The sequence below is a fragment of the Phoxinus phoxinus genome (genome assembly GCF_949152265.1).
Source record: "Phoxinus phoxinus genome assembly, chromosome: 1".
Lineage (NCBI taxonomy): Eukaryota > Metazoa > Chordata > Actinopteri > Cypriniformes > Leuciscidae > Phoxinus > Phoxinus phoxinus.
Window position 1 is genome coordinate 29,424,709 of NC_136876.1, and position 18,462 is coordinate 29,443,170.

General features: G+C 38.2%; 1 protein-coding gene across 3 annotated transcripts in view; it reads right to left on the bottom strand.

Moving 5' to 3' along the window:
- Positions 1-18,462, bottom strand: part of elfn2b (extracellular leucine-rich repeat and fibronectin type III domain containing 2b) — a 97,958-nt gene that overhangs the window by 62,558 nt on the left and 16,938 nt on the right. For all 3 annotated transcript variants that reach the window (XM_079618431.1, XM_079618432.1, XM_079618433.1), the window contains exon 2: positions 4,806-5,010. The gene's annotated coding sequence lies outside the window, so the exon portion shown is untranslated. The remainder of the gene's footprint in view (positions 1-4,805; positions 5,011-18,462) is intronic.

An 18,462-nucleotide genomic window follows, 5' to 3' on the forward strand; every position in this document is an offset into this window, starting at 1 on the left:
CACACACTCATTCTCACTCACTGTGTGTTTGTGTGCCTTCCCTAAAGGTCCTGGCTTAATGTGCTCTACATGACCGACCTTTACTGTCAACAGAGTGCCACAGCAGTGATTACAGAATAGCCATTTCACACATACATACACACATTCACCTCTCATGTGCCATGCAAGGAGAGACACCTCACGCAATATGAGTTTTCCCCCTGCAGTGATCCAGCCAGAGGGAAGATCAGCAGATGAGCCTGCACAGCCCCTTAAAAAACATGGAAGGTCACCTGTGTCTCTAAACACACATCATCTACACACTAACCACACAACCTCACTCTCTGTCTCTCTTTCAGTGACTGCCTTGTGCTCTCTGTAGTCTGTAGGGATGCACTGAAATGAAAATTCTGGGCCGAAATTCAGGATTTGGCAGAAAACCAAAACTAAATATTAAATGAATAATCAATTAATTATCCATACTTATTTAATAATCAACATTCAAATAACTAAAACTGAGTTGCACAAACAAGTGCACATAGGCAGTTTTTATATAAACTTTTTATTGTTTCTACTCCGAATCTTTCAACATTCCTTCCGGTGTTCAGCCGTCTTTGTAGTAAATAGTGCTATAGTAAAGAGGAGATGAGAAGATCGGTTGACATTTGCTTGATCGCTTGAACTGTCAATCTGATCTGTCACCCCATAAGTGCACCAAAACTACATTTATTGTTTGAATTTTGTAATAAAATCGACAACATTTTAAAGTTGAGACTCTTTATAAAGACCCCCCTGTGATGCAAATCAAATGTTCAATGTTGTTTATGTCTGTGTTTTTGTTGTTGTTGTTTTAAGACAAATCATGAGCAAATTCATGTCAACACCATTGCGGAGTGTTTTTTCCTTAAAACCGCAGTGAAAAAAAGACAGTTTCAAAAACGCAGTTTGAAAATCACAGGTTTTTCTTACGTCACAAACTACCTTGTAACCAATCACATCAACGTCCGGGCGGGCTTTAGCATATCTGTTAAAAATCCCACACGCCCACTTCCTGGAACTCTCTTCACCTGAGGATAATTACCAATCAACCTCACTAGTGTGTCTGTCTTTGTGCTGACTGCTTGCTGCGTCTATGGCTGCGTTTACACTTGGCATTAACATGCGATCACCGTGATCCGATCAAGCAGATCGGATCATTAGGCAATCAGGACACCGTGCGTTTACATTTGTTCATATTAAGTAGCCTCTGTATCTGGATAACCGATCGGATTTCTGTTCCCTGCATAATATTTAAATTAGGTCTGTAGCACGGCCTGTAGTAAAGGCTACTACTACATATTAACAGAAATGGGAGATTAATAAACATGCTGAAACAATAAAAACATTCAACATTTAAAACGTAAAAAAAATTAAAAGTTTATTCCTATTATTCCTCTGGCAAAGCAGCGCACGCTCTTCATTAAGATCTCATGACTCACAGCTGTGATTGTACAGGCGATCGCCTCGTTCAGATAATGTTGCACAATTAAAATGAAAAATGACACACACAGTACATGTAAGTCTAAATAAACTTTTAAATATTGACGTTTATTGTAAGGTTCAAATAAATTTTATTTATTGTCTAAACTGCGTCTGGCCATTATTTTCTGACAGCACGTGGGAGACTGGGCGGGGATTTATGACGTCCACCTGTGAATGCAGACACGATGGCTGGATTGCGTTTACATTACGCTGAGATCCGATCACAATGCGTCCTGATCGGATAAAATTCCGATCAGAAGCGCGTTTACACTCGTCTTTTCCATGTGTATGTGGACAACATCCAGATACAGGTCGCATGTTAATGCCAAGTGTAAACGCAGCCTATGACTTTGTAAGTTTATTTAAACCTTTTGTATTGATATTAATTTGATAACTGTTGATTGATTTGTTTAATTTGATTAAATATTTTCTTTATGGTTATGTAAATGTACAATTTTGATTATAATGATTTGTATTAGGAAAGTTAACATTGTTTGATTGTAGACACCAGCAATCTGCAGCAATTGTAAAGAAAGGAAGGAAGAAAGCAAATGGCAATAAATCAATTGAGAAGTAACTTCTGGACTCATTCCTGTGTTCTAATCGACACACCATTCTGGTAGCACTCATCCTTAATCAGCCAAACACCAAATATCGTATAATATCATTAACTATTCTCTGAAGCAGTGGAGTGTCAAGAGAAGCCGGGTTATCCCAGTATATTTTTTTGTTGATTTAAAAATCATGTACTTTTAGCAAAGAAATATAGCATGTGAATTATCTAGATTATACATATTATAATGTTTTGATGAAATATATGCCTTTCTTCACTGACGTTCTGAGTTGTTCAAGGCGTTTGTAAGGATGCTGATGTTTAGAAGGCAGCTGTCTGACTCTGAGATGGTGAACGGGAACATGGTTTGTGTAACACTAGCAACACATTATTATTATTATTATTATCAACTGTTTGATAACGTAGTCAAGCAAAAGGCTAATCATATTAATTACCGTTATGTGTCCAGCATTGTAAAGAGCAATACATTAAACACATTTCCATTCTGATACATCGACTTGTAGACGACCCTATATGAGTGAGTGGAGGCGGGACTAATTTGCATATTCATAGAACCGCGTATACTAAATGAAGCAAGGGTGTAGAGTTACATTCAATTATTGACTACAGGAGGGCCTTTAAAAGTAACAAAGCTTTTTTTATTATTATTTGATGGCAGGTGCACTACAAATGTTTAGTGATGTTTTGTTCACGCTGCACATCAACAGAAAACAGCACAGACTAAAAGAAGTTAGATTTAAGAAACCATATCATTACCGATTAAAATCAAGATATTAATATTGTCAATCCAGAGCTAGTGTCCACACAGCTGACATGTTTAACTGTTGTAGCTTATCCACATTGTGTGCACGAAATAGACACAGAACACGGTCAAAACGTGCCATCGAAGAAGCGCTAATTAAACGTGTTTCGGTCACTGATTTTTGCCCTCCAAAACCATTTCGATATTTTCGGTAGCTAAAATGTCGGTGCACTCTATAGCTTTCAGAAAACGTTTCCTCAATTTATTATGAAATAAAACCTAAATGAGGAAAAAAGTAAAAGATATATACATTATATTTATACAAGTATTTGTTAAGAAGGACATGATAAAGCACATAATGAGCACATAATGATGGTCTTCATTAGGACTGAGGGGGTAAAGAGGGTCAAAGGTGAGCTACAGTGGTCCAGACTCATTAGCCTCTCAATGCTATTGAGCTGACTGCCGTAAGCATGAGCGAGCAGGACCATTCGAGGGAGCAAGCAAGGCCATTTAACCATTTCATTTTACCGATAAAGGGGTCATGAACTGCATTTTTCTTTTCTTTTACAATTTTCTCTGAGGTCCACTTATAATGTTAAGATTTGTACATACAAAACATCCTAATTTAGTTGTAATAGGCTATTTACATTGCTATTTCTGCTATCATTTGCCAACAATATAATTTTTTTTACATATGCTTTATAAATCTTGGATGTGGCCAAGGATGATAAAGGTTGACTCATGGTGTTTCGTGTAGAATTATGAATGAGTGTAACATCGTTTGTCAGACTGTCTTTTTTATAGGCTATTCATCGTTCATCCTTTTCGATAAAGTGAAAAACATGGCCTACATTATCATTTGCAGTGTTGTGTTTTAAAATAAAATGAAACATGTAATGTCTTACTGATGACAAAACAGAAGATGTCGCTCCACTGAAGCTTTTATTCAGGATAGATCAAAACAACAAAAGTGGCGTTCTCTACGTGCTTTCTTCCAATAATCCAACGCATTAACCCCATAAATACCAAAGCAAGGGAAAGAACAGCAAATCACAACTATATTCACAGTTTTGTGTTGTGACATTACTGTCAGATCCAATATAGTCGGCAATGCATCATCTTTTATTTTCAGTCTCTCTGAAAAGCCTGTCGAACTATGTCTTGTTTCAAAACTAATCCGCCGTATTAAAAAAAAGTAAACAAATGAACTGTTTAACTTATGCGATCCGACTGGAACTTTGTTAAAAATAAAGTTCATCCATGCTTTCCTGTCTCTCTCGTATTTACTACTACATGACATGAACGAATCGGTGGGCGGGAGCTAAAGAGGTAATGATGTAGAAGTAGGCATTGATCTTCTTCTGCAGAGGCGATCTTTCAAAACACTATGGCGTAATAATGTAACAAAATCCGACATGAGTCGTTTTCTGAGCTTGGTTTCAATAAAAGCTGTTTTTGGACTAACAAGGAAGTTTTAAGTTCTGAAACTTACAGGATATGTTTTATAGTACCATAACTTCTTACATGTCAAATAATTAAGGAAAATTTGATTTCTCAATTAATGACCCCTTTCAAGAGAGCAGAAATCAAATGTGGGACTCTTAATTCCACTGTATACTAGACCAAATCAAATGAAAATACTTTTCTTTCTTGTGTGCCTGTATTTTAAAACGGAAGAGGGCAGATATCTCTTTAAATACTGAGTGTGTATGGTGTGTATGTGTGTAAGAGAGTGGAAATGACATGACAGGTCCATCATCATTTACAAAAACACAAACCACAGTGCCTGTCAGTCTGGGGCAGGTCTGATGCTTGTTGAAAAAAGCGTAAACGAATGGAACAAATGCTTTTGCAGGGAATTTGTACATAGATAGTTTTTCATATGCACCACTTCACAAGGGTATCTGGAGCCGGTTAAACAATCAATACACAAAAAAGGGACTAAAACAGTACCAATATAGTGTGACTATGCCAGTTAGCACTCACCTGCTTTCTCTGCTACACAGTTTATCTTCTGTAAAACGAGACTGTGGCAGTGTCTTCCTCTTGGGCGGCAGATCAGGTGTGCTCGCCGTACCAGGTCTGTGGCTGCAGACGTCAAGTATAAGCGGCCCTGATGCTGCAGTTTTTAAGCCTTGGTTGAAATCCACTTGTCGCAGGGAACAGGGGCTGGGAAACGATGAGCTCTGAGCTGTAGATAAGAGATGATGGGAGAAAGAGAGACAGTTAAAGAGCTGGCGCAACTTCTGAATAATTTTGTTTGCAGTGCTGCAAAACCCACTTGGTTTTCTTAATTACCCTGAATCTAAATAAGGTGGCAGACTTGCTGACAGGCAAACCCGGAACGATGAAAGAGTATGGGGAGTATGTACTGAACACAGACTTTATCACTCTTTTATTTTGTAATTTGAACTAGACTAAGGGTCTTCAACAGGGGGTCCAACAAATTTCTGTTAAAAATAATAAATGAATGAAGATAAGTTTTAATGTGTCCGTAAAAATGTGTTTCGAAAAATGAAAAGGTAAAGTACAATTATTTGACTCTGTACGTTACTACGACTATGTCAATGGCTTTGCAATGTACGCATCATAACGAAGTATGCATGCTATTTTAGCCACACGATGCAAAACTACATTGTGTACTATATCTATAATGGGGTTTCTTGCTCGGAGTACTCGAAAAATACCTTAAAAACAATAAAATGTGGTTCAAAACCAACACGTTCTCACTCCCAACTTGTCACATAGGCTATTGATGCTTGGTCAGGACCCCCTCTGCGTCACTTTTTAACACACAGGGTACTAGTGTAAATCAGCCATGATCACATTCACCTGTATGTCATTACCTTGTTTACTCACCCCATATAAGCTTGGTTTTCACATTCATTCCCTGCAAAGTCTTGTTTAGTGTTTATACTACAATTCTGAGCGTGTTTGTATCCGGTTTCTCCCGTGTCCTGGTTACCTTGATTCTCTGTCTGTTCCCTCAGATTTCTCTCCTTGCCTCAGCCCTTTTCTGTTATTGTTTGGATTGATTGTTTGTTTGTGTATGATCCTTGCCTGGATTTGGATTACGTCTTTGGATTACCCTTTCAAATAAATACTGCATTTGGATCCTCAACCTTTGTGTCTAAGAGCAGTACGCGACAAAAAGATACACCCGCACATTAGAAAGACGCAGGCAGCAATTTTTGAATGTTATGACGGATGGAGACGTGATCACTTCTGGGTCTTTACCTCACACAAATCAATCGCTTGGCCTCGGAACACGGAATATATATATATTTTTTTTAATAAATTGTGATTGTAGTGATATCTGCCTATCTTGTGTTTATATTATATTATACACAAATGGGTTTAGGGGTAGAGGTTGAGTTATATGCTCAAACATGGCAAATTGTTGGCAAAATGGCTAATGTTCATAATGGCAAAATTACACAGCAATATATCTAATTTCATTTTGACAATAAAATTCCCTTGTCCATTGTATGTATGATGTGTGATGTACCCTGCACGTCGAAAAATGACAATAAAGTGGTACCCTGTGCTTTAAAAAGCATCAACGTATGACGAGTTGAGAGTTAGAACCAAGTAACACAATCAACATCATCAGTTACAAATCAGATCTCCAAGGCAAGAGCGATAAGAGACAGAGGAGCATTGGAATATTTTGTAGAGACAGAATGAGGGATAAGTGTGGTGGAATGAGCCTGAGGAGATCAGAGCATTGGCTGACTGGTAGATGCTGTAATTTAACAAGCAAAAGTTCTGGTATTGGTATTGGAAAGGGGAGGTGGGAGAGAGAGGAATGATGGGGCAGATCTTTCCATCAATCACCCACCCAAATCAATGAGTCAGGCAACCGTGAGCAGAGTCAGAGGAGATGTAAAGATTCAGAGGAGAGAGACCGGAGATGGATGTGGAATGAGAAAAGAAAGAAAGACTTATCTGTGTATATCTGAGTACTTATTTATGTTCATTGACTTCATAACACTGCACTTTATGAATAAAATATAGGCTACATTTTCATGCAAAAGTAACTATACAGTCTCATGGACTTAAGGGACATGCACAAATGGCAGCCATTGTAAGTCCACAAGACTGTAAGTGCATAATGAAGTGTGTCATTTGGGACAGGGACAGTATATCTCGCACTATTCAGTATGAGAGGTGTCTGTCTGTGTGCACGTTTTGGATGTGTGTGCAGCACAGAAAACAGAGCGTGAGTCTTCTTGCTCTTGAATGATTTAAAATCACTTTTCTGCACAAGCTTTGGATGTGTGCATGCGCAGCACATAAATCAGCGCTTGGGTCTTCTTGCGCTTGAATGGTTTCAAGTCATATCAAAATACACACAAAGTAATTGATAAGAGGAATAGAAATTTTAATTTTATAACCATTTTCCGATTCCTGACCTTAAGTATCCGATTCCAGAATTGGAATCGATTGCCAACCCTAATATTGTCTACACCTTTACTATAAGCACTAGTACTTGTGCAGTTAAGTGCACTTTAAGAGAGTACACATTCTTGTGTGCAGTCTTCTTCCACAACCAGGCACTGCACAATATTTTGTAAACGGCATGATTATTGGTAGCTCGATTCGGTTTAGCAATGATCAGTTGATCACCTCGTAGGCCTATGTTATTTAGCTATGCGTGAATCGGTGGGCAGGGCTAAACACAGGCAGTGTTGAAGTAGGCGTTGATCTTCTTTTGCGGAGGCGGTGTCTGATACCCTTTGACGTCATAGATCCCCACTTTGAAAACTTCACTGTTAGTCCAATAAAAGTTTTTTCAGTTCTGAAACTTTCAGGATATTCTTATAGTATGATGACCTCTTATATGTCAAAAGCTCAAGGAAATTATTATTTTTTTAGTTCATCACCCCTTTTACCATAACTACTTTAATCATATATTTCAAAGACAATTATTACGAAATTACAAACAAAACCCACTCTAAAGTTCATCAAATTGCATTTAATAGAAATGTAATCCAAAATAATTTTTTGAGCAAGTAGCCTACATATCCAGCCAGTGTTCAAAACTATCTGCTTGCCTTAGTTCGATTCAAAACGGTAAGCTTGTAATCATTTTTTTTAATTCCAGTGGGACTGGTGGATTTCCGCAGGAAATTCAAGCATGTCTTTGCGTCATTACGTCACATCTGTACACATAAAGAAGGAGTCTCGACTACTAGACTATATTGCGTGTGAGGAGATTAATACCCTTTTCTCACAGAACTTGATATAATTAGGCTAAACTTATCAATTTGATGGTGGATCCAGAAAGGTTCAAACGACAATCACCAGTGACAACTGGAGATTTACCCGATGTAAAATGCAAAAGACTTCGGAGTGGCTATAGAAAAAAGAGACTGCAACCGGGCCCATGCGAAAACAAGGATAAATATCTGAAGGGCATTGAATGTAGTCACGCAATGCTGATGTTGTTAACAATTTGAGAAAAAAAGTATAATTTGCACGGTTGTACGTGATATGATAAGCGATCGTTAGATCTAATCAGCGCGATTTACTGCAATGATTGTTTCCCCTTAGTTGGTCAGAGCAGTGGATGTTACATACTTGTTGTTCAGATGACAATTTTCCGGGGGAAATGATTATGTTGGTCATACTTCCAAAAAGTAGAATCTGTGATTGCGAATGCCAGTTAGTATCCACACCGGCGCGGTGACTGACAGCAGCACATTCTCCTCAAAACATTGGATTCATCCACGCTGTTCCATGCCGAGGCGCAACCCACGTAAAGTTGATAATTCCACGAATAACTGCAATTGCAGATTTCGAACAGAGATGGTGACAAAGAGGAAAAACTGCGGACTGCAGCTTAAAGCACGTTCTTTTAAAGTATATTATTGCTGTAATAAGTACTCTTTCTAAAAGTTTGCTATAGTGTACATCTTTTTCACAAGGTCTCTTAGTTTTGTTTGTACAGCTCTCAAATCTCATCACATTTATACATATTCAAATATGGTAAATCAATACACAATACACAATACACAACAATGCCAAGAATCAAGGAATACATTTCTTTTATAATACTTTACAGTGTTGTTATGGAACTTGACTGTCACTGGTCACCATTACTTTTTATTGAATGGAAAAGGGAAGCACGATCATCCTGCCTAGCATGTTTTGTGTTTAACAAAAGAGAGAACATCATGTCTACAACAATGATGATGAGTAATTGACAGTTATATTTTGGGTGAGCTGTCCCTTTAAAAATGATGCCAATAAAGCATTGTTGACTCTGACAAGGTCCACAGCAGACATGACTTGAGGCCGGTAAACGGAGGGAGAGAGAATCAATCCACAGTGGAGGAGGAGTAAAATAAGGCAGAGGTTGTGTAGGAGGATCGCTCTCTATTATGCTGTTGTCCCTGGCAACAGCCACTTTCTCTGTCTCTCTCACTCCTTTCTTCATCCTTCTTTTCCACACCTCCTCTTCCTCCAGCCTCTGCTGTTCACCGTTAGCCTTTTCTGTTTTTGGCCTCAACCTCCCTCACTCTTTCTGCCTCTATCGCTCACGGCCTTGCTGCTAATACGCCATATTTGCTTTTTCTATTTCCACGTCATGATGTTCATTTTTGTCTCAATTCTCTCTCTCGCTCTCTCACTCTTGGTCCGTGAGTGCAGTGAGTTAATGAGTTCTCAGTTGTCTCACAGTGGCACTGAAGGGAGGAGAGATTGTCAGTCAGTCTGTGCATCTCTAACACACTAATCCCTGAATTTATCTGCGCAGACATGTGCACTGGCACAGCATACCATGCTCTCTCTCTCTCACACTCATGCACATGCATATTCGACCTGCACACCCACTATACTGCCGCTGACACTCTGTATCACGGTAAATAAACCGTGCAAGATGCTTCTCGGCCAAGGTCTCAGTGAGAAACAATAATATACTTGGTAAAATGTTGACAATAACAGCCAAGCAAGAGCTCTAGGAATCCGTCGCAGTGCTAAAGGTGTCTGTTATACAGGGATTTGACTTCTTGTCTGAGTCCTGATCTGTATTTTGGCCCTCTGCTAGCCACAAGCACAATAACTTCGCACTGTGATTTCCAGACAAATCAAATCTCGGACCGCTGCATAGGTATGTTTATTTCCAACGTTGTGAAGTTTGTTCTGGTACCCTGCGGCACCCTTCAGTCTGTGTTGCGTTCTTTATTTTGTTCTCTCTGTCCTCTTTGAGAGTGAAATGTCGAATTTTCAGCAACAATGCATATATTTCAACCACAGCTCACTGTGCATTAAAAAGTCTTGGTGTTAAAATGACCAGAGAGTTCATACGCGGTGCTGTGTTAGATATTGCTGTTGGCCTGGACGATGAACAGACCAAAGAGCTCTTTATACAAATGGTCAGGTTGAGAATGTACATTGTGCTCTTTGTGAGCCTTTAATTGTTGTGATTTTACACATGCTCCCTTAGATGAGAGAGATAATAGACCTAAGTGTGTGTGGACTTTTGGACAAGGTCTCAGAAGAAACATGACCTGCATGTTGAAAGACTCAAAAGGTCCAAATTCCCTCGAAGGCAACTCATTATTCATATTATTAATTATGTCATTCATCTAATCGGCCTAATTTTTCCATCTCAGATCAATGACTATCGATAAGGTCTCAGTCTGCCCAAGGCGTCAGTATCATTACACCACCTTCTGCTGTCTCAAACAAGGCTGTTAAGTCTTAATGTTACTCATGTGACTTCGACTCAATTTTAAATGAACCTCCTGTTGATGTTTCTGCTATTCAACCAAAATCAGGAAAATAATTTGATCCCTAGGTTAATAAATCGGATACATTTTATTTATTTATTATTATTATTATTACAAACTTGATCATCATTATTTATTTATTAATTTTTTTACATGAGGTGGATCACATTTACATCCCAAAAGTAATTCCTTTACACAGAACAGAACCCAGGGATGCACCCGTGAGATGCTAATTATTTTCATGTTATGGCCAACTATACCAATATTACAATTGTATTATATGTTGACTAAATAAATACAAAATAAAATTAATCGTATTTACAAGATGAATAATACGGGTTTGGAACATTTTTGGGTGGACTATCTCTTTCAATATTCAATACTTGTTAATTTTAGTGCAAAAAATATAATACTCACCAATCCTATGTATGGTGAAACAGGACTAATGGTTGTAGATAACACAGAATTGCTTCTCTGTGGTTTCCTGTCAATTTCTCTTTCTTGGTAAAATGAGGAACAGAGTTTCTGACTCAGAAGACCCAACGTTAATTGGCTATTATTGTCCAAATTCTCAGCAGAACAAAACGAAATTGCAATAAGTCACTATGTTCATACTTCAGCTAATGACTACTGCCTCCTGTTAGCATCGCTCGCAGCTGCAGTTAAATTGATTGATGTGCCCTCTGTATATTTAGACGGGTAACAACACAGCTGTTATTATAACTTGTTCACCCTGCTCACAAACACAAAACCCAGCAGGCTGCGGCAAACGATTCAGCAACCAGACACAATGTTGAAGTAAGCAGCCATTGTAAAATACTATGAGCTATAAATGACAAATGTCCAGTTATTTGGCCCAAACACGCATCTATTTATTTAGGGTGGTAGTCATGTAAAACAGAAATTTGTAGTGTAAATTCTATTGAGAACGATTTTAGCAGGATGCAAAATTGCTGATGGCCAACAGCAGCATCAACTGAAGGTTACGAGCTGCTTCAATTTCTGAATACAAATGTTTCTTAAAACATCTTAAATCATCTCAGATGAAACCAGGTTACTGCTGTTGACCTCCTCTCAACTTGCACTGTTTAATCAAGGGATAGAATCACATTGGCAATATTTAGCTTAGTGCTTCGGGGTTTTTTTTGTGGTTTTTTTTACATTTGAACTTTTACATTAATTTTATTATTCATCACTGTACATGTGACACTTGTTTCATGAACAATATAATGAATTGAAAAATATTTTAAAACGGATTTACTGTAAAATGTGCAAACAACAACTGAAGCACACAGGTTTAAATAGACATGTTAACAAGGGGCTTAAGAGGGACAGATGTTGGTGATGATGTCATGGGAACAAACAAGGTACAAGGCAAAACATGAACCAAACACAGGAAATAAACACAGAAACAATGGAAACTAAGTAGCCTATACACTTCAACATAAAAGTCCCACAAAACACAAGACACATACAGATACACAATACATGGAAATTGCACCTATGTTTCCATGGACAACAGTCAATTATTCAGTTTAGTATCATTGTATTTGACTGCTCAGTGCTGACCAATGTGATTCAAGTGTAAAAAACCAACAGTTTAATTTGAAAATCAATCTTTTTTATCCCCGTTTGATTATTATATCATTATGCGCCTGTGTGGCTGTTTCGCAGTAGGTGAGGATAGACTGCAGTTAAAAGAAAGAGAGAGAAAGTGAAAGTGCTGAAATGCTTAGGGAAAGCAGCAGGGTGTTTTTTAGCGGCAGTCAAACTGAGGCCTGCAGAGAAAAGCTGAATTTTTCCATCTGCTAGGTGAGCGCATGGACCACCCGTGTCATCAGGTCACAGGTGGCTTAAAAACACACATAGTACCCTCACTAAATACACATATCACATTTGAAACTGTTCAACATACAGGCCAATGTGCCAAATGTTTATAGCCATTGTTTATTCATCCAGTTTTGCACCCCGGACTCAAGCCTTCTGCTCTGAGGGTGACTCATTAACTACCTGCAGAATTAACCCTGCATTTGCCCTGCACATTACAAGGTGCAGGGGGAGACATACGGAAAAACAATGAGAACAGAGCAAGTGAGAGAAAAAGTGAAAGACTAAGTGGCTCCCTAGGAATGTACTCCCTTTTTGATTTGACCACAAGGAGGTGCATCACACTGGACAATCTAAACCACAAAGAAGGTGCGTATATCTCACACGTCACGCATCCTAACTGGGCAACATTTCGACCATTAGATCTTCATCAGGCACAATCAGGTGCCTGATGAAGACCTGATGGTCAAAACATTGCGCTTTCAATAAAAAGTTGTTTAGAGTTGTTATTTTCGTTGTGATGTTCTCTAAAATGTTTCAGTTGTATTGACAATTGAACATCTAAGATGACTTTGGGAAATCAGTAGATGCAAACAGACACAAATAACTGCAGAAGTGGAGGAGTGAGAAGTCTATAGAATTGCCCCGCCTCAAATTATTATTATTATTTTTTTTTTATTAAATAAAAATTGTACTCAAACCAATCGAATAATAGTAACTTTGGTTTTCTAAGTAAAAACGGCATATGTGAACATGCATTTAACTGGCCACAAGGAAAATATGTCGTTCTCTCAGCATAGGATCTCGAGGCCATATTTACACAACTTATTATCATGTTCCCAAGAGTTTATATGTTGTGGCCGCTACAAAACTAAATGAACTGAGCATGTCCCCTCACGGTCACCATAGTTTTGTATTATAAAAGACTGTTCTGTACTTCTGTACTTCTTTTCAGATGAATACACGATTAAACCTCACAGAGAATAACATGATACATCTGTGCTGAGGCATTACAAGCAACCTGCACGATTTGTGGTGTTCAAAATGCCTCTAGTTTATTTAAGCCAAAAGTAGATGTAAAATCACTGGATCAGGTGCAGAAAACTAGGTTGTAAATTAATTAACAGAATAGATTAATATAGTTGGCCATTCAAAACATCTGATTGTATAAACAGTAGTAAAAATGCAATTAAAAGAAAAGTATTTTGAATACTTCAGAGTAATATAATGCAAACTACTCAGCTCTTTTGGATAAAACACAATTACATCCCACACAGTATTTTACGGTTTCAAAATCTGAAATGTCAAGAATATGTACTTAAAATGGTGATACATTTTAAGAGAATCAACAGATACTCAAGAAGTGCATGGCTGCCTCAATGTTATGAACTTTTTTTACATTGTTTACTTATATTTAAGGCCCTCTAGCCTTTCTCATAGCTAAAAAAAAAGATAGATTATTCTGCTCATGAAACATTCCCTACTAGGCTTGAGAGATATAAACATTTTAGATGGAAAGGATCTCCAGATGACTAGCTGAAGACGTCACTATAGCTTTACCCTTTAATAGATATGGTACTTCATTGAAAATATGAATTAATTGATTGCTCAAATCACAATAGATAATGCTTTACAATGGACTCTGTTAGAGAGCTATATGGCAATTTACCTGTTCAATAAAATATATTTCCACCTGTTGAGTGATACAAATGCCCCCTCTGCTTTGCCATCTCTGAAAAGCCAAGCCAATGTTGATTCTTGTTTTATTACGAGCTCTGTCGCGTTCTCTTTTTGCCAACAAACTCACTGTTCAACGTTTGAAACAAAACAACAACAACAGGTGATTCAAATCCATAAGACTTCCGTTCATCTTTGGAAAACAAATTAAGATATTTTTGATGAAATCCGAGAGGTTTCTGACCCATCCCCCCATCCCCCCATAGACTGCAACGTAATTGGCCACTTTCAAGGCCCAGAAAAGTAGTAAAGATTCTGTAAAGTTCACGTAGTAAACATAGTGCGGCGCTTCCGGGTTTTACGTCAGAGCGCCGTCTCATTATTGGCACCTACGGGTTTGGAACGACATGAGGGTGAGTAATTAATAAGAAAATGTTCTTTTTTGTGGGAACTAACCCTTTGAGACAAAACAAACACATTTTGGAAGATGGATTGGTGTTGTATTGAATCATTATTTAAATGTTGTTCATTTTAAACAAAAAAAAGTTACATAGTGTACCTTTAAATTAAAACATTTAATATTAAAAAGTGATAAGCATCTCTATATTGGAAGAACACATTAACATTTACCTTTAATTAACATAGGCCACTAAATTCAAATATATGCAGAAAATGGTGCAAGGGCATGTATGCATTTGAGTATCCTGCGTGTGTGCAAATCATTGCACTGGATTACACTGGGAAGATGACTCAACATTCTGGCCAGTGAATAGATAGAAGCACATGGCACACAAGTGAAGCGAGGAAAATTGGCACTCAGATATTCTCAATACTTAGACGGGGACCTCATGATCCCATACATCCTCTTTGGCATTAAAAAATTCCCCAGGAATCCATCAGTTTGACCCCATACAAATTACTCTATGGGCACAGGCAGCTTTCAGGATTCCCTGCCAAGGAGGTTTGGGAACAATAATCATCTCCCCGCCACTCCATCATGTAAACCACGAGGAAACAGATTAGTTCGATCATGCACCATATGCTGGAAGACCAGCATGTGAGTTTCACCCTGACTGCAGAGTATTTATAATGCACTTTTTACAGTATTTGTGTCAAAGTCTACATTTCTGGCTGTCTTCAATGTATTTGGCCTGTGCAGTGAAAGGCTCATAGTGAAGGACATAAAGCTTGGAGATGGGCCCACCATCCCCATCGGCTGGAGAAATATGTAGCAGCAGTTCCAACTTGTTTTTTAAAAGTGGATAAAGCCAGATTCCCAACTTTGCTGAGGACTCATGACACCATGAAGATGTGTGACCAACTAGTGTCAAGACTCTTCAACACTCCAAGACAGACCATAATACAAATGTACATAACTGGCAAGGCAAGGCAAGGGAAGGGAAGTTTATTTATATGGCACATTTCATACACAATGGTAATTCAAAGTGCTTTACATAGAAGAAATTGAAATAATTAAAAGAAATAAGAATTAAAACAGTTTAGAATAAAAAATAAAGTAAAATACAGTACAAACAGTCGGACGAACAATGGCACAGTGCTCATTCAGTAAATGCTAAGCTAAACAGATGTGTTTTGAGTCTGGATTTGAATGTGGCTACTGTAGGAGCACACCTGATCTCTTCTGGAAGCTGGTTCCAGCTGCGGCTGGCATAATAGCTAAAAGCGGACTCTCCTTGCTTTGAGTGAACCCTTGGTATTTCTAGCAGATGTGATCCTAATGATCTGTTGGGTTTATATTCAGTGAGCATATCTGCAATGTATTGATGGTCCTAGACCATTGAATGATTTATATACCAGTAATAATACTTTAAAATCAATCCTAAATGTGACTGGGAGCCAGTGTAAAGACCTGAGGACTGGTGTGATGTGTTCATATTTTCTGGTTCTGCTCAGAATCCTGGCAGCAGCGTTCTGTACGAGCTGCAACTGTCTCATGGTCTTTTTGGGAAGGCCAGTGAGGAGTACATTACAATAATCCACCCTGCTAGTAGATGTCCTCATTCCCTCATACAAAGTGCAGACAGAGCAACAAATGGCTGGACACACTGACAAATTTCCCATGTTCCCATGGATGAGTCAAACTAGTGATTGAATGCTTGTTGTTCTTAAATTTTCAATTACAATGAGTGTCCTGTGGTTTTAATCAACCAAGAACTCTCGGTTTCACTTTATTTTGGTGGTACCTTTAAAACGTTCTGTTGACTATAAGTAACGTTGCACCACATGTCTACTATCTCTCATTAGCATGTTAGTAGAGTGTTAGTAGCCTGGTTGGCTCAGGGTTAGATTAAGTTGACATGTAGTTGCAAAGTTACTTATAGTCAGTATAATGTCTGTATGAGGAGCGTCACAATAAAGAGTTAGCATATTAAGCAGAGTCTACTTTAATGAGAGTTAGTTGACATGTTTGCTCAGTTACTTATAGTCAACAGAATGCTCAAAAGGGACCATCAAAATAAAGTGTTACAAACTCTCATCTTTTAAACTCTAAAAGTGTCACTGCATAGACCAATTATACAAAGTTTTATGAGGAAAGTCACCTGAAGTGTTATTACCTGCAGGTCTTTCTCGCAATTCAGTGCCTTTGGGGCTGTGAAACTTAATGCTCTATCATTGAGGGACAATATAAAGTTTTCAGAAGTCTTACAACTTGATGACAAACTGTTGTATTTACATAAATATTTTAAATATATGACGGACATAATATGTACACCCTAAACAGAAAAGTAGCCTATAATCTGATATAAAGTGTAACTCGTTTAAAATACACAATCGTTCATAAGTTTATGGTCAGTAAGATGTTTTAGGAACACGATTTTTAATTTCACCAAGGCTGCATTTATTTTCATCAAAAATACAGGAAAAAAGTAAGATTGTAAAATGATTATAAAAATTTTTATTTAAAATTATTCTGTGCTGTCGAAGCTTAATTATTTATCATTATTACTGCAGTCTTCAGAGTCACATGATTTGCTGCTCAAGAAACATTTATTATTATTATCAATATTGAAAACAGTGCATAATATTTTTGTGGAAAGTGTGATACATTTTTTAGGAATATTTGATACATATTAAGTTCTAAAAATAGCATTTATTTGTAATATATAGGTTTTTTAACTTATAAATGCTTTTTTGTCACTTTCGATCAATTTAATGTCCTTGCTGAACAAAAGTTAAAACTTTTGAATGATAGTAGGCCTATAATTTTTGCAATAATCAAGTGCACCTTTATAACAGCGAGTCTACTGAAAAATTATTAAATATTATAAACTAAAATATTAATTGCCTATATACGTATGATACGTAAATATCGTATGTGGGTTCAATTCTCAATACCAGGAGGAAATGACTGAGACACCGAACCCCCATTCGCTCCTCGGGTCACACAGCAAAAATGTCTGCCCACTGCTCCAGGTGTGTGTGTGTGTGTGTGTGTGTGTGTGTGTGTGTGTGTGTGTGTGTGTGTGTGTGTGTGTGTGTGTGTGTGTGTGTGTGTGTGTGTGTGTGTGTGTGTGTGTGTGTGTGTGTGTGTGTGTGTGTGTGTGTGTGTGTGCGCGTGTGTGTGCGCGTGTGTGTGTGTTCACTACTCACTACTCGTAATGTGTGTGCACTAACTTGGGATGCATTAATTCCGAGTATGGGTTAACATACTTGGCCTTCACATGTCACTTTCACTTACAAAATATCTGCACAGATCTTCAAACAAAGGTGAGGCGAGTCACTCCCTGTGCTGGGGATGCTGCACCACATGTCTCATGGGCAGAGTGGGGAAACTGCCATCCAGCTGTTTTTAAACTCATGTCAACAGCAGTGGAGTGACCGTGCAAGTTTTAGTGGGTTGAAATCAATGGGTCAAGGTGGCAGCCGCTTTAGAGATGAATGGGAATGTTAATGGATGGATTTCTCCAAGAAACATATACCTCGGTTAATTTTTTAGAGTGATTGGTTAGATTCCCTGTTGGTTTTCATGCTGATTTGTTCATTTTAATATATGCAAAGGAAACTAAACTTTATTATTTTCTTGTCCTACTATCTCTACTCTGTCTTTCCCTCACTTTCATTGTCCCCAGGCGCTCTGACGCCTCCATGCATGTGGTCATGTGGCACTCTGGGGTGTTAGTGAGTCAGTAGGGCGTGAACTGCTTTGAACAGGCTGCCTCACTCTCTCTCTCTCTCCCACCCTCCATCCCTCTTTCCTGATGATTTCACTCAACTCTGAAACTGTGCGCATCTCCCTCCATCTCAGTTAATCTCTGTCTCTCCCTTCCTTGTCCATTTCTGCCATCTGTTTTTAAAGCCTCACGCTAACCATCCATTAGGAATTAATGAGCTTTACATAACCAGGCCATACTTGCTAATTAGACTACTGTACACCACTTGTA